Source organism: Typha latifolia, chromosome 6 (assembly GCF_019914945.1).
Source record: "Typha latifolia isolate L0001 chromosome 6, TyphaL0001v2, whole genome shotgun sequence".
Classification (NCBI taxonomy): domain Eukaryota; kingdom Viridiplantae; phylum Streptophyta; class Magnoliopsida; order Poales; family Typhaceae; genus Typha; species Typha latifolia.
In genome coordinates, this window is record NC_133091.1 from 8,312,510 (window position 1) to 8,333,056 (window position 20,547).

Here is a 20,547-nt window from a genome sequence, read left to right on the forward strand (position 1 = left end):
ACATTTCATGCTTTCCTTCTAAATGTCAGATCAAATGCATATATCCAGTACGATAACAAGTCAATGCATAACAGGAATTTAGGTGGAATAGGAATCAAAAGAAAATAATGCAATGTAGTCTCCAACTGTATCGTCAACACATGCATACTCATGCTAATCTATTACATGCATACTCATGCTACAGTTCAACTCGGTATACAATTATAACAGTAGAATCATCTCTAATCATCTCTATATATATCACTAATGTACTCATATCCCAAATCAGCATAATCGAATGTATGATAAAATATGCTCGACTGTAATCATCTCTAGATAAAATCATATAATCATGCTAGAGGCCAAAACATACATGTACATCATAAATACTATAAATAATAAATACATGCATGTACATCACGACGGCGGCAGGGGCCCACCGCGCTGGCTGGCTCGGCCAGGTTGGTCGGGCCGGCGCTTGGGGCGCGTGGCGCCCATCTTTGCTGCCACTGCATGGCATGAGTTGTCGTGCCATGTAGTGCAGTTTTTTTTTACTTGGGCTTGGGTTATTACATAAACAATGTCTTAAAATGACCTAAGTCAGAATGGTAATATGTGTTGGGCGTTTGAACATCCTATCGTGTGTTCTAACACATCAATGAAGATTGCTCTCAGGTTTAGACATTCGAATATTGTTCGAACGCACCAAAAATAGGTGCTCTTGGCTTGTGGCATCATAAGGTGACAATCTCATTTGACTAGCGATCCAAGGGTGTATTCCAACTCCCAAAATGGGTGTGAGTCCAAATTTGCCCATGGATCTTGGTTCTGACTCCTAAGGTGAGAGCTAGGTCTAATGCAGAACATTAAGGTTAAGACAGCCTTAGAATCCCACGATTGGATTTGCTTGGGCTTTGGAGGGTTGGTAGATCATGGATGGAGGCACAAAGCTACCTATGCGAATGGTGAAATAGAGGCCAAGTAGGTGTTGGTGGTTGGCCTAGGTGATGGGTGGTATCGAGGTGGTGGTGAAGGGTGGATAATATATTTAGTGATAAAAAGAAGAAGAGAGGAGGGAGAAGGTGGACCGTCACCTAGAGATAGGTGGCACTAATCAGTCAAAAGGATAGGCAGCAAGGCGACGTGGGGTGACTGACTGAACTTGGATGTGATACGACTCGGTCAGATTGAATCCATTCGTGGCATATTGGGTTCATTGAGATGAGTCTATTTATCTAGTTTAATTTCTTGCATTTCTTTTTGGTAGCTTCCCTATTAGTTGAGCCATAAACTCCAGTACCTACTAAATATGGACTCAACTTGTTAATTAATTAATTGAGTCTAGACTAGTTAATAAATTATTTTAGTCGAGTCATAAGATGTATGGAGAACCCAAGCTCGACTCGGGCTAGTAGAGTTGAGTTGGTTGATCAAGTTCTGATGAAAGTCGGTCTAGGGTGGATAAATATATTGAGAAAACCCTAATTTGATCTTATCTGATAATTACAGTGGCATTGCTGCCCCTATCTCCCTCCTTGCTCTAGCCGACTGATACACTTAGTTAGGATCTTTTCTTATTGTCTTAGGTGTTTATTTTTATTAAAATAAAATTCTTATAGGTCGTGTTCGAACACAGGAGGGGTCGCATTCGGAAGCCCTTGCGAACGTCTGCATCAGGTTCGCAAATACAGAGAATGCATATTGTACGTTCGAACGTCTACATTGCGTTCGTACATATAGAGAACGTCTTTTGATGCGTTCGAACGTGATCGGGCACGTTCGAACGCGATCGGGCACGTTCGAACGCGATCGACGGGAATCCTCTAGAATTAGGATTTCATGTTGTTTTAGGACTTGTTGGCTAGCCACTATAAATATGTGGATGGCAACCAACTTCATTATGCTATTAGATTATTAATTTTTTGCCTCCTATCTTCTCTCTAGACTTCTTCACCACCCTTCCACCTCTACAATTGGCAAGGTTTCTCCTAACTTCTAATCTCCCTCGATTGTCGAGCCACCCCTCTTCTTTGGAATCTCGACCACTTCGTTTTCTTCGTTTATATCCCTTAATCATATCCACCATCCACTTTCACCTCCATATCCATCAATAACTCTAACATCCACTCCACCCATCACCACCACCATCACCCACGTTATTCCGTATTTTCGTCACTGCTACAGTTCTAATCTACAAAGGGCATAAACATGAATGTTGTAGATCAAGAAGTTGTGGATCTAACCCAATTGGTTTTGTAATTTTCTGACTACTAGAGAATATTTGACGAATATTTTTCCATGATTATATGGACTGATTCTTATAATACATCCAGATCTTAGAGGAATCTTTGTGTAGCCTATTCTTTAGTTCCAGATCTTATCAAATTGGTATCGGAGCTTAACACCGATGTGCCCTCTCTGTAAAGTGCCCCCCGGCACGAGCACATGTACGCTCATGCTGTAATAACCCAGATCTAATAATAATAATAATAATAATATATAAATTAAATTAAACTGAAAAAAAGAGACAAAAAGAAAGAAAAAAAATTTAGTGTTGCATGGCACGAGTTCGTGCCAAGCAGATTGTGGGCGAAAAAGGTCTCCCCTCTCTCTTTCTTTTCTCACCTCTTGGTCTCCCCTCTCTCTTTCTTTTCTCACCTCTTGGTCTCCCCTCTCTCTTTCTTTTCTCACCTCTCTCTTTCGGTCTCTCTCACTCTTTTCTGTCTCTCAAACTCTCTTTCTCTCTCTCTCTCATTGCTATTGTTGTCAACCCACCGCCACCATCGCCGTTGCTGCCGTGCTCCCAATGCTGGTGAGCCTCCTCCTTTTTCTCTCTCTCTCTATCTCTCTCTCCCTCTCTCTATTTCTCTCTCTCTCTCGCTCACTCTCTCTTTCTCTCACTTGGGCTCAGGCTCGTCGGATCGTAATAGGATGGGTCAAACGAGCAAGGAGAAGGGGAGAGAGAGAGAGTCAAGGCAGAGTTTCTAATAATCCTCGTGATATGATTCAGACTTCACCCATGTCGTCTCGAGCATGGATACACTTTAGGGATGTCTTTGTTTCTTATTTTAGTGTTTAATTTTTTTTTAAAATAATTTTTTTGTATGTCGCGTTCGAACGCGAGTGGAGTGCGTTCGAACGCGCTTGTGAACGCTTGCATCGGATTCGCACATCTAGAGAGTGCGAAATATGTGTTCGAACGCGGTCGACGAAAATCTACCGTTTTAGGGTTAATAATTGACATTTTTGAATTGTTTGGTTAGCCTCTAAAAGTGTGGATGGCAACCATAGAAGATGTGGCGCTTCACTGGTTTCGAGCAACCAATGCCAATGAGGCTATAGAAACTTGGGCTGACTTTTGCGCCGATATCACGCGGCGATTTGGAGTGTCGAGGTATGAAGACTTTGATGCTCTCCTCTCAAAGACGGTGCAAAAGACCCCGGTTGGGGCATACCAAGAAGAATTTGAGACGATAAGTAGCCGATGCCAACCCCCATGGACGGATCAGCACTTTCATCTCTGGGCTGCGGGGAGACATACAAGTCGACGTGAGGGCTTTAAGGCCAAGAACCTTAAAGGAGGCTTTCGAAGATGCAGTGCTCATGGAAGACAAACATCGAGCCATGAAGTTACACCTAAAACAGAACTGGATGAGCCAAGAAAGTCATAATTAAGCTCAACCAACCAGAGCGGTAGGAAATGTTACCTGCGTACCAAGAACCGCTACTGCAATGGTGCCTCCTCGAGCACCCCTGAAGCACTCACAAGATGTGAAGTATGCGCTCAGAGGTCCAGGATGAGCACTCACACCTGCTCAAGTGGAGGAACGAAGAGCCAAAGGCCTATGCTTTCATTATGATGAGAAGTTTGTACCCGGGAATCGCTGCGCTAAACCGATGGGATCGGTGATGCTAATCGATAGATTGGAGGAGGCTGAGGATGAGATTGCAGATGAAGATAAGGGTGTGGCTGGACAATAAGGAGTAGTTGAGAATGACCTGTGGAGGACATGAAGGCCGAGATTTCCCTCCACGCCTATTCAGGGCCAAAGACTTTGCGGGTGAATGGTGTAGTCAAGAAAATCACACTGAGAATCTTGATCGACGCCGGGTCCACCCACAACTTCATTGACAAGAGGCTCCTTAGGAAGATTGGGCTTGAGCGGGAACCCATGAAAGGGTTCGATGTGATGATTAGAGATGGCACCACATTGCAGGCAATATTCTATTTGTGGAGGTGTGGAATTGAAGGTGCAAGGCCAAACTTTCACATTGGATCTTTATCCGTTGGCCTTGCGAGGTGCCGACATTGTCTTGGGACCCAATGGCTTCAAAGCTTGGGGCTAGTAACATTTGATTTTTCAAACTTCACACTTACATTTCGGAGGAATGGTCGAAGAGTGCTGCTGGATGGGAACCAACCACGGCAAGGGCCGACGTTGCAACCATTATTGGGACTTCCATGTGCAAGGGACCGAGCTCTACTCTTACAAATGGTTGCTGCTGAACCAGAACACTATCGAGGGAAATACCCACTGACATGCAAGAACTACTGCAGGAATTCAAGGATCTCTTCGAGGAGCCCTAAGGACCGTCGCTGACCTGTCGGCATGACCATCGCATTCAGATCATTCCAGGGGCTGAGCTAACAAATGTTCGGCCATATCGATACCCGCATGTCCAGAAGGAGGAGATCAGCAAATTGGTGGTGGAAATGCTCGAGCAAGGGATTATTCAACCGAGTAGAAGTGCCTTCTCATCGCCAGTGCTGCTGGTTCAGAAGAAAGACAGGAGTTGACAATTTTGCGTTGACTACTGAGCCTTAAATGTAATCACTTTCAAAGACTGATACCTAATACCAGTGATTGAGGAGTTGCTGGATGAACTTACATCGACTTACTTTAGCAAACTTGACTTAAGAGTAGGGTACCATCAAATCTGCGTCGACCCGGAAGATGTGCACAAAATAGCGTTCTGAACTCATGATGGCCACTATGAGTTTCAAGTCATGCCGTTTGGGCTCACTAATGCACCAGCCACCTTCCAAGGGTTAATGAATGACCTTTTTCGCTGACTCTTGCATTGGTACGTGCTCGTCTTTTTTGACGATATTTTAGTGTATAGCAGAAATTGGAGCGAGCATTTGCAGCATGTACGTGAGGTGTTGAATATCTTGCGACAAAACTAGTTAAAAGTCAAGATGAGCGCCTTTGGGGAGAGCCACGAATGGAGTACTTGGGACATATAATCTCAGCGAGAGGAGTGGAAGCCGATCCAAGCAAGATCAAGAATATGGTGGACTGGCTGATTCCCACTAATCAGTAGGAATTGAGGGGATTCCTTGGGTTGACGAGGTACTACCGGCAATTCGTTGCCAACTACGGCAAGATTACTGCCTCGCTGACCTTCTTACTCAGAAAAGGAGGGTTTCAATGGACGGGCAAGGCGACGGAGGCCTTCGAAGCATTGAAGACAGCCATGTCTACCGCATCGGTTCTAGCACTACTAGATTTTAGTAAGTCCTTTGTGGTGGAATGCGACCCTTTGGGTGAGGGCATTGGAGCTGTTTTGATGCAAGAGGGCATGCCCGTGGCATATATGAGCAAGGCATATATGCTATTTACCTACGAGCACGAAATGCTAGCAATTCTACACGTCGTCACCAAATGGCAACCCTACTTGATTGGCCGACGGTTTACTATCCACACGGACTAACATAGCTTACCCTACTTTATGGAGCAACGTGTGCACACCCCAGCGCAGCAACGGTGGGTCACGAAACTCCTTGGGTATGACTACGAACTAGTCTACAAAAAGAGGATCGAGAACCAAGCGGCTGATACCCTTTTGCGCCAACTGGACACAAGTGAGCTCGCCTCCTTTTCAGCACCAACCCTTCCTCTATTTTCAGATATGTAGGGAACCAATGCAGAGTGATAAATCATGGAGGAGCTTGAGTCAGAGTTCAAAGATCGCTACCCTAATTTCAAACCTTGAGGACAAGGTTGCGGAAGCATGGTGGATTGATACGATTCGAACTTCACCGATGTCATCTCAAGCATGGATACACTTTAGGGGTGTCTTTGTTTCTTGTTTTAGTGTTTAATTCTTAAAAAAAATAAGTTTTCTGTATGTTGCGTTCGAACGCGAGTGGAGTGCGTTCGAACGCGCTTGTGAATGCCTGCATCAGGTTTGCACATATAGAGAGTGCAAAATATGAGACCCTATTAGTGGTATTAGACCCACCCCGTAATCTGAGACCCTATTAGTGGTATTAGAGCCACTGATTCTCAAACAGATGACCACCACAAGAGCAATGACCAACTGATGTGCAGCCATGGAGGTGCCTACGGAAGCTAAGCATCCCACACCACGCCCATGGTGTTCGCAGATGGAGCTAAGGTGAGTCCGAGCACGACTCTGATTGGCCCGGCGCCCTCCATGTATCCAACCTTGGTTTCCCTCTTTCAGCGAATGATAGACCTGCAACATACACAACAGGAGGAGATGAGAGGCATGAGGGAGGAGCTACAAAACCTTGCAGCCACCATGCACACGCTGGAAGCCCTAGCGCCTGCAATTCCTACCCTGCCAAAGCTGCCTCAACCGGTTGCTATGGTCTATAAAGAGGCACCAAAGGACCGCGCTCATATCTAAATCCCAACCGTGCTGAGGTGGTCGTTGGTTGGCCGAATCGGGATGACCCCAGTTTGTGCCGTGAGAGGGATGATCGGAGGCATAGAGAGTATGAGGTATATGTCCTACATCCTCTTGCTATTAGGCCTAAACTCGTGTTTGACATGGGGTGCAACAATCCCAGTGCGGAAGAACGACAAGACTCGAATTCCCTAAGTTTCAAGGAGGTATTAAGGGATCACAGAAGATGCCAAGGTGTTGTTGGTGAGCTTTCATTTAGAAGGCACCGCATTGCATTGGTACTAGTCCGTGAGCACCCACCAGGTGTTCAACCGATGGTCGGCATTCGTAATCACCTTATCTAGGCGCTTTCAAATAGCCAACTGGCTTTGAAGATTATAATGCCACCTTGTCTAAGCTTGTCCAAAAGACGCCGGTTTCTGCATATAAGGAGGAATTTGAGCGTGTTGGTATTCGATGCCGACCACAATGGGTGTAGGAAATTCTGGTCAGCACCTTCATTTCTAGGTTGTGTGAGGAAGTATAAGCTGATGTACTCTCTCTCCCTACGGCCTAGGACCTGAGTAAGGCTTTTGAGGACGCAACCAAGATGGACCGGAAGCATCAAGCTTTGAGGAATGCGACCAAACCCAGCTAGAACAGTAGATATATGTTGAGGACGACCGAGGCGGTCGGTGGGCCAGGGGCAGCTTTTAGGCCACTAGCGGCCACGGCAGGGCCAAGGGTGATTCCGAGAGCTATACCAGGAGTTCAAGGAGGTGGAGCACCCCGTGATGTTCGTACTCTCACACCTGCATAAGTGGAGGAGTGACGAGCCAAGGGGTTATGCTTTTGGTGCGACGAGAGCTTCACTTTGGGCCATTGTTGCACCATGGTAACAGGCAATGTTATGTTGATCAACGGGTAGGAGGAGGACATAGAGGAGAGTGTTGGTGATGACTTGGTGGCTAAGGAGGCCGAGGGCGTGTATGAGGAGTTGGATGAGGAGATACCAATCGAGATCTCCATGCACGCATATTTTGATACTTGCGCTCAGAAGACCTTGCAAGTGGACAGGCTAGTCAAGAAATTGTGTGTGCGCCTCCTCATTGACACTATGAGCACACACAATTTCTTGGACGAGCGGCTTGTGCAAAGGATCAAACTTGAGGCGGAGCCTACTATTGGCTTTAAGGCGATGATTGGTGACTACACCTTCAACATATGCCAGAGTGTCTTCATTCAGGTACAAGGCCACAACTTCATCGTGGGCTTGTATCCATTGGTTCTCTGAGGAGTTGACGTGGTGTTGGGTACATAGTGGCTGTAGAGCCTTGGCCCGGTCACCTTTGACTTCTTATAGATGCGGCTTACATTTCGGTGAGATGGATGGGTAGTATGACTTGATAGGGTTTGAACATGGCCGAATCCTAGCTTAGGTATACGCAATGATTTAGAGCTTTTGTTGGTTGAATTTGCTGCCCTTTTGAGGGACCACAAAGACTGGCTCCGTGAGACATGTTAACCACAGGATTGAGATTGTTCCAAGGGCAGAACCGGGTAATGTTCAGCCCTACCACTATCCTCACATTTAGAAGGAGGATATATCGAGATTAGTTGCTTAGATGTTGGAGCAGTGACGTGATGATGTGATTTGGACTTCACCGAGTCGTCTCGAGCATGGATACATCTTATGGGAGATTTTTCTTATTGTGCTAGTTATTTATTTCAGAAAAAATAAGGGTTCTGTATGCGGGTGTTCATATCGACAAAGAACGCAATTTATGCATTCGAACGCGCAGATCGCGTTCGAACGCCTGTGTACGAATGCCCGCGCGCGAACGCCTACATACGTTCACATCAATAAAGAATGCAATTTGTGGGTTCAAACGCGCTCGACCCCGTTCGAACGCGATCGACCAGAATTCACTATTTCTAGGGTTAATAATTATCATTTTTGGCTTGTTTGGTTAGCCTCTTAAGGTGTGGATGGCAACCAAAATAGGATGATCAATGAATTAAGTTTCTTGCCCTAATTTTCTTCCTATCCTTCCCTCTCATTCCCTCCTCCCATGGCGGCAGCCACCACCACGGCGTCGCCACCTCTAGCCTCCCTCGACTGGCCACTCACCCTAGTCCCTTAGGGGCGGCCCACTCCTCCCTCTTCTTCAAATCTCTCTCTACATTCACCCTAACCCTTTGCACCATCCATAATCTTCCCCCACCACCTTCCTTATCGGTGCCACACTATACCACCGGCCTACCACCTCCATATTCCACCTAGGATCAGGTGCCCCTATCCACGGATCCAAAATCATGTTCTGATCTGAATCTTAAAGATCAGACTCCCCGATGTTCACCCACTTATCCAAAGATATCTCCAGATCCTGCCATCCGAATCACCTAAAATTATATTAATTGGAAAGCTCTTCTTTAGACTACAACCTATCAAAATTTCACGTTGATCCAATGATTATGTCTTCAGGAATCTCCTTCAAATGTATTCCAGATCCTGCCATCCATTTTTCATTTATGTATTATTGATGATACATTCACATATTCATTCATGGCTTGATGCTCTTTCTGATTCATATTATCCAGTACATGATTTACTCTTTGTTTGACTTCACTAATTCTGGGTAAAGTCTATTCACTAAGCCTTTAGCTCCTGACTCTCTTTGTTTTCTCATTTCCAATAACCCAAGTGAATGAGTGGAGCAGGATACTCCCTTAAAGGCCTTACCGGTGAGTAAGGAGTAGAGTGTGGTTAGTGTTATATGCTAGATGAGTTATCTTATCTGATATATTAGTGAACATCCTCCGAAATGTGTATGTATCCTTGTCTTATATTTTAGCAGGTGACTTTGTACTTGTATAATTATGTATATACCAATGTTGTGTATATGTGGTTGTGAAAAGCTCTTGATGATGTGTTGTGGCTTGTATGGGGCCCAAGTAGGGTTATCTGTATATTGTTGATAGTTAGACTTGAGTTATTCTTAGTTTAGATGTTGTGGATAAAATTATGGGGTTGATACAGGTTTATTTGATTATCGGTAACTAACCAAATGGTCAAGTGCCATGCGTGTGCCATGTAGGCTCATGCCATGTACGTGTTTGAGGTTTGGGTGTTACAACTCACACCTGCTCAAGTGGAGGACCGAAGAGCCAAAGGCCTTTGCTTTCACTGCAATGAGAAGTAGCTGAAGAAATTATGGTCGAGATCTCCCTCCACACCTATTCCGAGACAGCCGCACCAAAGACCCTACGGCTGAACGGTGTAGTCAAGAAGACCACGATGAGAATCTTGATCGACACTAGGTCCACTCACAACTTCATTGACGAGAGGCTCCTTCGAAAGATTGGGCTCGAGTCGGAACCAACAGATGGGTTCGATGTGATGATCGGAGATGGCACCACATTGCTGGCTGGTTTTATTTGCGGAGGCATGGAGTTGAAGGTGCAAGGCCAAACCTTCACATTAGATCTTTATTCGTTGGCCTTACGGGGTGTCGACATCGTCTTGGAGACTCAATGGCTTCAAAGCTTGGAGCCCATGACATTCGATTTTACAAACCTCATGCTTACATTTCGGAGGAATGGTCGACGAGTGCTGTTGGATGGAAATCAGCCGTGGCAAGGACCAGCATTGCAGCTGCTGTTTGGACTTCCATGTGCAGGGGACCGAGCTCTACTCATGCAAATGGCTATTGCTGAACCAAAAAATCCACCACCTAACCCACTGACATGAAGGAGTTACTGCAGGAATTCAGCGACCTCTTCGAGGAGCCCCGAGGATTGCCGCTGATCCGTCACCATGACCACCGAATTCAAATCATCCCAGGAGCTGAACCAACAAATGTTTGGCCATATCGGTACTCCTTTGTCTAGAAGAAGGACATCAGCAAATTCATGGTCGAGATGCTAGAGCAAGGGATAATAATCCAGCCGAGTAGGCGTGCCTACTCATCTCTTGTGTTGCTGGTTCAAAAGAAAGACGAGAGTTGGCGATTTTGCATCAACTACAGAGCCTTGAATGCGATCACTATTAAAGACCAGTACCCAATACTAGTGATCAAGGAGCTGCTGGACGAACTCATAGGGTCGGCTTACTTCAGTTGGCGCAGCGGGCCCCGCCGCCGCCAACACCCTCGACCTCTCTCTCTCTCTCTTCTCTTCCCTCTCTCTCTCTCTCTCTCTCGGTCCCTCTCTTACTCTCCTCTCTCTTTCTCAAACTTTTTTTTTCTCTCTCTCTACTATCGCCACCACCCCGCCAGCTTGCCGCCGCTGCCACCACCTCCACTAACGCCAGTGAGCCTTTTTGCTCCTACTCCTCATCTCTCTCTCTCTTCTTTATTTCTCTTTATCTCTCAAGTTCGCCAAAATCGAGCCCCCCCGCTAGCTGGGCTCCTCCTCCCTCCCTTCCTTTCTTTATCTCCTCCTCTTCTTCTTCTTCTTCTTCTTCTTCTTCTTCTTCTTCTTTCTTCTTTTTCTTTCTTCTTCTCCTCCCACCTTAGTTGCTATCTCCTGGCTGTAACAGTATTGGGTATTGGATAAAATGCATATGATTTGTCATTTATAAGAAAAACATGAAATCTAATTGATAGGATAATTGGTAGAAAGCATGAGGACACCCGAGTGAGCGCGAGGGTTAGGGCGTGCCTGGAGATGATTGATCGCTCGACATAGTCGCGATCCTGTTGGCCTTACGTGCGAGGTAAGTAGTCTGTGTGCGCAGCAGACATTCGGACACATGCCGTTTGCTAGGGCATATGTGACAAGTTATCCTCATGTGGTTTCTATTAGTTAGTTGGGTACCTAGGTCTGGATGATGATGATATACTTAACGGTTAGCAGGGTATGATTATATGATTAAGGTGCCCTTAACGGTTGGCAGGGTATGCTCTAAGGATTGGATTATGAGATCGGGTATCGGATGTTGACTGTGCACAATGGTCTAGTATGATGACGATTTTCAGAGGTGACATTACTGTCTGAGATGTTGAGAAATGCATATGATTTTATTATCATTTGATATACATGATTTTCAAGTGGTCATTATGCATCATATGTGAGTTCATTTGGTATAATAACATGGTCATGGTCGGTATGCATCATATGTATCATATTTGAGAGAGATTTATGATGATATATGACATAGAGATTTATTTATTCATTATCGAGAATTCTATACTTTTATCAGTTATAACATGATATCTACCTTCCATTTATGTATTATTGAGGTCACATTCATATACTCATTCATAACATGATGCTTTTTCTGATTCATATTATCCAATACATGATTTACTCTTTGTTTGGCATTACTGATTGGGGGTAAGGTATATTCACTGAGCTTTTTTCTCATGACTCTCTTTATTTCTTTTCTAACCCCCTTAGATATATGGTGCATAATAGTGACTTGAGGTATCATGAGAAGATATTTCTAGAATGATGAGGTGAGCTATAGGTGCGAAATGGTATAGATAATAATTTGTATAGAAATTGAGTTATATCATTGTTTGTTATATTTGTACTTTATTATACCAGACGATGATTTGTATAATACAGGTCGGATTATGTTGTACTCATGTGTTAGTGGTTATAAGTTATATCCATGATTATATAGTAGTCTAGTGTATATTATGGTGGACTTGGATGTCCATATGTTAACAAGTTTATTTGGGTAATAGTATGATTGATCTTTGAGATGGATTATGTTGAGTACAGGTTTATCTATGCGTGATGGGCCTTGTTTGTCCTATCGCATGCACCGCATGTGCCGTGTGGGCACATGGGCAATCACGTGCTCGTGCCGGGCGAGGGCGTTACAATTCAGGTGATATTAGAGCCTAGGTTTTAGGATGATCTGACAAACCATCAAGTACACTAGTTGTCGATTTTGTTTCGGGTTGCGCTAGTAGTCGATCTTGATGAGTTTGATATTAATTGATTGAGATAGATGCCTGAGTTATAATGTTGAGGTTATTAAGTGTAACACCCGGTACCCTAAACACGTGCATGGCAGGACCCACACGGCACATGCGTGGCACCTAACAATTTGGTTAATTACTGAAAATCAAATAAACCTGTATGAACATCATAATTTTATCCACAATATCTAAACTAAGAATAACTCAAGTCTGACTGTCAACAACATATAGATAACCCTAGTTAGGCCCCACACAGGCCACAACACATCATCAAGAGCTTTTCACAACTACATATACACAATGGTGGTATATACATAATTATACAAGTACAAAGCCACCTACTAGAATAAATGACAAGGATAAAGATACACTTTGGAGGATGTTAACTGATACATTAAATAACACAATTCATCTAGTGTATAACATTAACCACACTCTACTCTTCACCCACTGGCAAAATCTCTAAAGGAGCATCCTGCTCCACTCGTTCACTTGGGTTTTTGGAAAGGAGAAAACAAAGAGAGCCATGAGCTAAAGACTCAGTGAATAGACTTTACTCTGAATCAAAGAATCCAAACAAAGAGTAAATCAAGTACTGGATAATATGAATCCGAACGAATCATCATGCTATGAATGAACATATAAGCCATTCCTCGATAATCCCAGATTTATAGTAAATGTCGTGTTATAACTGATCAAGAACACAAACTCTTGATAATGTATAAATAACCTCTATGTCATAGTATCATCGTATCACTCTCAAATATAACACACATGATGCATGCCGACCATATCATGAAATCAAATGCAATGATATATAAATTATGAAAATTACTCAATACTCATATAAGATTCTCAATATCACAATCATCACCGACATCTCGGTATAACACCATCATACTAGACCACTGCGCACAGTCAACACCCGGTACCCAGTCTTAACATGATGTCCAAAGGCTCAGAGCATACTTCGCCACCTGTAAAGATTATCACAAATATAACCATATCCCGCCACCCGCTAGGGTACCAACATTTATCCAGACCAGGCACCCTCCTAGCTGATAGAAACCTCATGAGGATAACTCGCCTTATATGCCCTACCGAATGGCATGTGTTCGAATGTCTGTTGTGCACACAGACTAACAACCTCAGACGTAAGGCCAACAATATCACGACTATGTCGAGCGATCACTAATCTCCAAGCACGCTCTGACCCTCGTGCCCACTCCGGTATCCTCACGTTTTCTATCAACTACCCTATCAATCATATTTCATGTTTTCCTTCTAAATGACAGATCATATGTATATATCTAGTACGATAACAAGTCAATACACAACAGGAATTTAGGTGGAACAGAATCAAGAGAAAAATGATGCAATGTAGTCTCCAACCATGTATCTAACACATACATATTTCTGATAGTCTATCACATGCACACTCATGCTAGAGATCATCTTGGTATAAAATCATAACAGTATAATCATCTCCAATCATCTCTATATCAGCAATGTACTCATATCCTAGATCAGCCTAATCAAATGCACGATAAAATATGCTTGACTGAAATTATCTCTAGATAAAGTCATATAATCATGTTAGGGGCCAAAACATGCTTGTACATAATATATAATATATCTTAATTTGAGAAAGGCACCTAGGGGATAAGACTACTCACCACCACTGCAATTACCAAATAACCACTCGTTCATGCTACTACGACAACAACCATGTCTCGATAGCTAAGTCCACGGGGTCTTGAACAGGGGGGTAGGGATATGAAATTATTTATAACAAATAATATGAGTCTTTCTATTAATTAAAATTAACCCGGCTAAAAGATAATTTCTTGTTGTAATCATGTACTTTCCATTTCTATATTTGTTTTGTTATTTATTAAACATAATTGTATTATTTATTAGTGTATTTAAAATATAATTATCTGCCTATTATTCCCTTTGATAATTGAGAAAAATAAGAATTAAGTTACTGCAAATAATTACGCAAGAATATACGTACATAACCCTAATAATTACTATTATCTATCTAGGATTAATATAGTAATTTATGTTGCAGGTATTTTTAAACATGATCTAATTAGATTTATTTACTAACTATGATATAATTAGATTTAATTCATATAAATTAAATACATTAATTAACTACGCAGGGTGCAATCCGAGAGGAGGAAAGAAGGGAAGGAGGAGGAGGAGGAGAAAAGAAGAAGAAGAGGAAGGAGAAAAGGGGAAGACGGTTGGGCCGCAGGGGAGGGGTACGGCCGCTGGAGGTGGCCACTTAGCGGCCGGCCTCTCGCCGGCGGCTCAAACCTCCGACGGTCCCGAGAGGAAATCGAGAGAGAGAGAGAGAGAGGGAGAGAGAGAGAGAGGCTCACTGGTGGATAAAAGGGTCGACGGTGGCTCTTACTGCCAGTCGGTGACTGCTGGTGAACTAGAGGGAGAGAGAGAGGGAGAGAGCTAGAGAGAGAAAAAGAATATTAGAGAGAGAGAGAGAAGGTCACGCGACGGTAACGAAGTGGCCGGTGGGTCGGGTCCCACCTCCATGCGTCGCCGCGACGTGGAGACGTGTGGCTCGATGGAGGTGCGTGGCACCCCCACCGCTGCCATGGTATGCATGGCATGCTGGGCACGAGGCCGGCCACAGCATGGCCGGTCGTGTCGTGCCCAGCAAATTTTTTGTTTTTTTTATCCTACTTGGGTTGTTACATTAAGTTTGATGCTTGATGATATTAATAGATATAATTTTAGATATTGGTATATTGAGAATTTATCTGAGCTACTAATGAATAAGAAGAAATGTTACTAAATCTTGTATTGAGGTTATTGATGCTGAGGTGTTATAGACTGTGGAGCATAATATCAGAGATATAGATATGTTCATATGATGTGATAAAGTGTATAGATTTGTAAACATGTGGAGATATGTATTTTATGCAGAAGGATTATTATGAGTAGATTTGAGGTTATTTTGAACAGATATTGCATATTTTGGATTTTGATTCTTTTATGGTACATTTGGGATTAGGGGATGATGTAAAAATGTATAGGTGCATGCAGGAAGACCATTTTAAATCTTTATGTGAATTTTAATCATTGATTATAGTTGGATGATCTTATACTGTGAAAATATGTTAGTTGATATGATATGATTGGGGATTGTAAAATTTTAGGATGATTGATATGATAGATTTCTTTACAAGATGCTTGTGTTAGTAGTTATAAGAGTTTTGATTGCACTAGCAAATAGATGTTTAACGTCTCTATTGCATTATTAACTTGATGATTACAAAGAGGATAATAAAGATAGGAAATATTACATGAACTAAGATTATGGATTAGGAATAATTTTAGTAGTTGAGATTTAATATAATTTTTGGATGATATGAAAGTGAGATTAGTTTAGAAACTGCTAATTATGTGGATATGATTAAGTGGAAGAATGATAACGAGATGAACCGTATAGGGTCATAGTAAATTACTAAGATGGTAGCACTTGATATACCTTGTATGACAGTGGAAAAATGCATTACCAGTTTAGTTTTGACATCGATTTAGAGAATAAAAATATGATAGCATGTCGATTGTGTGTTTTTGATGATGTTGGATTTGAGTCGAAAATATGTAGACTTATATTGATTACATGGTACTGATGATGTTGTAGAATAATTTTGAGCAATGTTATAAGATTAAATTATTCAGTATATGTGGTGGACTTTGTTTGGAGGATGTAATAGAATATTAAATTGAAACTTTTGAGGAATTACCAGGTTTATGTGATTATTTATTAGAAATGAGATATGATGATTTTTGACACGGTTATTAAATTGGGTATTATGATATTATATTGATGATAGAACTAGAGAGGTATGTAGACAAAATTATATATAGAGTATATGACAGATATGACTATGCATTATGAATGATTTGGAAGTTGGATTAATTGCTTCATAGGATAGATCATATTCGGTGTATTGACGGATGTTTATTATATTGCTAGACGATAAATAGGTAGTGATGTATAGAAAGTGATTATATTAGCATTTCTATAACTTTTGACTTATGTGATAAATTATTACAAGAAGTTATTGAGCGAGATTTTTAGAATGATGAGATTGATCTTAATAATTGTAAAGTTTTAAGATAAAGATATCTGATTGGGAGATGATGATTATAGGATTGATAATTCTATTATAGTTTGTGAAATTTTGATTTTTAATAAATTACAAAATTGAGGATATGAGTTGATTTAAAATAAAAGAGAAGATATATTACTAAGTTTGATAATTATTATTCTTGGGCGTCTTATTATCCATATGAATAAATCGGTTTCAGCTATTTTATTGGCAGATCAGATCATAATATTATGAATAACTCGGGAGATTGATCTTAGTAGCTTATTAGTTCATGGACATTACTTTTGTGGATTTATCTAAATTGTATGTATGTACTTTTAAAGATTGAGTATGATGGATTAGTAAATACTTAGAACTGTATTAGTTACTTAATGCTATGTTGATGTCATTGAGTATATATGTTAATAGCCGTTGCATATGGATTGATATTATGAATGGAGTGCTATATTGTCAAGTTATTAAAAAGATTATTGGATTATTTGGCAGAATGTACTAGGAAGATATTGCTTTAGCAATGATTATTGAGTGGATCATGATTCGATTGGAACTATATGGATCGAAGAATAGATAGTTCGGATACGGAAATCAATTGATAGAAGGAACGCTATAAAATTTTATCATGTATGTTTATTGAGGTAGCTTGAATTTAATCATTCAAATATTGTAGGTTAAAAAGAAGGATCATGTTAGGAATCAGAAGGCTGTATAAATTTTATTTGATGTTATAATATATTAATATTAAAGGTTGGATCAGATGTGATGTATGTTATTTTGAAGAATGTATTATGAATACAAGTGATATTGTAGTCTTTTATGGATAGGAGTAATCTCTTATATTGATTTTTTGTAAAATAAATTAAGCATTTGAGCAGTACACTTTTACATAAGAGAGTTCGTATTATTGCCTAAATTTTATGAGCATATCGGATGATGGTGAGTATGTTTAGGTTAGTGGCATAATTTTTCTAGGAAGAGAATCATGAGTTAAATATCTTAGATCTTTTTGAAATAATATATATTTACCGTTCTACCCAGTATTAGTGATAGTATTGAGGTATAATAGTTTAAACATGTTTGAGTTCGGAGTATACATTTAGTAGATTGGAGATAATTTACTTAAATAGGTTGTATTGTATTATCATAGGTGATTATGACATTACGTTGTTATATGGTTGCAGTTAGTAGAAAAAGTGATAGATTTGGATAGGTTGAGGTATTTTAGAGTAGAACATAATGCAATTAATAGATGACAACACTTTTTATATTGTAGAATCTATGTATGTTATTTCTTGCAAACTAGTGGTATTATCGATGTCTATGGATATATAGTATGATTACCTGACTGATGTAGATTTAGGAATTTATTCGTATGTGGAAGTTACTTGTGGTTGTCTAATGTTAGGAGTTAATGAGTAAATTAGTAAACGAAGCATGAGTTATGAATCTGAAAAAGTGAGATTATACAATTGTCAATTTGATTAGAAGGTAGTGGAACTAGATATGTTGATTTTCTTGCAATACCAGTGTGATTTAAATTTTGGGGTCGAAATTGTTATAAGGGGGAAGGAAAATGATGGGTTCTTGTACCAAAAGAAAGGCTACGGAACGATTCCTTCAAGATCTGGATTTATTAATGGAATCAGTTCGTGCAATCGTGGGAAAATATTCGTCAAATATTCTCTTGTAGTCAGAAAGTTACAAAACAAAGTGGATTAGATCCTTAGCTCCTTGATATACAATTTTCGTATTTATGTCCTTTGTAGATTCAAACTGAAACTGGACAAAAACATGAAAGAATGTGGGCGATGATGGTGGTGACAGGTGGAGTGGATGTTAGGGTTATGGATGATTATAGAGATGAAGGTGGATGGTGGATGTGGTTAAGGGATATAGACGAAGGGGAAGAAGTGGTCGAGTTCCCAAAGAAGAGACAGGAATCGACAGTGGAGGGAGATTCTACAGGAATTTTATTTTCTTTAAAATAAATAACTAATGCAATATGCAATAAGAAAATATCCTAACTAAAAGTATCAGAAAATATAACAACCTATCCTTAAAAAAATATTTCTTGGAACGACGGATGTGGTTGGCCATAGTGTGGCTGGCCTCGTGCTGAGCTTGTGTGTTTGTGTTGGGGGGGGGGGCTGGTGTGTGAGGAGGGTGCTGCACGCCCCCAGTCGTCGGCCTGGCCAACGTGGCCGGGCTAGCTAGTGCGGTAGGCCCCACCGCCATCGCCAACATCCCCCGACGCCTCTCTCTCTCTCTTTTCTTATTGCATTAGTTGTTTATTTTTATTAAAATAAATTTTTTGTAGGTCACATTCGAATGCAGGAGGCGTCGCGTTCGAACGACCTTGCGAATGCCTGCATCAGGTTTGCAAATACAAAGAACGCGAAATGTGCGTTCGAACGCGGTCGGGTGAGTTCGAATGCTGCGTTCGCACATATGGAGAACACGACGGGAATCCTCTAGAATTAGGTTTACTTATTATTATTAGGACTTGTTGGTTAGCATCTATAAATATATGGATGGCAACCATATTTATTATGCTATTGGATTATTAAATTCTTGCCTCCTATCTTCTCTCTATTCTCTCTACCCTAATCTCCCTCCTCCCTCTTCAGCATTCTTCCACCTCTACTGTTGGCAAGGCCAATCCTAACTTCTAATCTCCCTCGACTGTCGATTCCTCCCTCTTCTTTGGGATCTCAATCACTTCTTCCCCTTCGTCTATATCCCTTAACCACATCCACCATCCACCTTCATCTCCATAATCCTCTATAACCCTAACATCCACTCCACCCGTCACCACCACCATCACCTGCGTTCTTTCATATTTTCGTCCTAGTTGTATTTCGAATATGCAAAGGGCATAAATACGAAAATTAAAGATAAGGGAGGTAGGATCTAATTCACTTCGTTTCGTAATTTTCTGATTACAGAAGAAAATTTTACGAATATTTTTCCATGGTTGTGCGGACTGATTCCTATGATAAATCCAGATCTTGAAGGAATTGTTCCATAGCCTATCTTTTGTACAAGAACCCATTAATTTAGTATCAGAGTCAGGCAAACCTCAGACCTCCATTAATGGTGGAAACAAGGAAGATGACATCAACAAGGAGACCAATGGAGAGCACACCGACAAGGGAAGACTGAACCCACGACTACCGTAACCATGAGGCCGATTTCTTTGGAGCGACCACGACAGGACCAAGTCAACCAATGTTCATGGGTGTGAATATGGGCCTAGTGGATGAACTTAGGGGCATGTTCATAGAGTTGATGCAATGCAAAATGATCACAATGATCTAAAGGAATATGTCATGAACCGATCGACTTCATCATCTCCTCAACGACGATCGGTGCCTCAAGAAGGACCAGCGGTGGGACCACACCGAACCGATCCCCACATGTCCAGGTACGACATGTTAGTGTCAATGATCCTCTTTTACCTATGCCTACACATCATCCTCCACCTCCGTTGCAAAACCTAAGATCGACGGTGGTGGAACCCGAGAGGCGTGCGGCACCGGTGTGCTTTGTCGATGAGGAGGAATGGCACTTTGAGGATGATGTTGATCCTTTTGGTGATGGTGATGGTCGAGCTCGAGGATTTAGAGAAGGAGATCAACATGCACAAAGGTTTAGACCTGAACCAAGGATCTTTCTCAAACTCGACAATGCTATTCGGGGGAGAACCGCACACTTGGACTTTCCAAAATTCTAAGGCGATGATCCAATGGACTGGGTGTTTCAAGTTGAACAATACTTTGATTGTCAAAGGGACAGTAGAGGACACAAAAGTCCAGATGGCAAGCTTTCCCCTCCAAGGAACGGCATTGTATTGG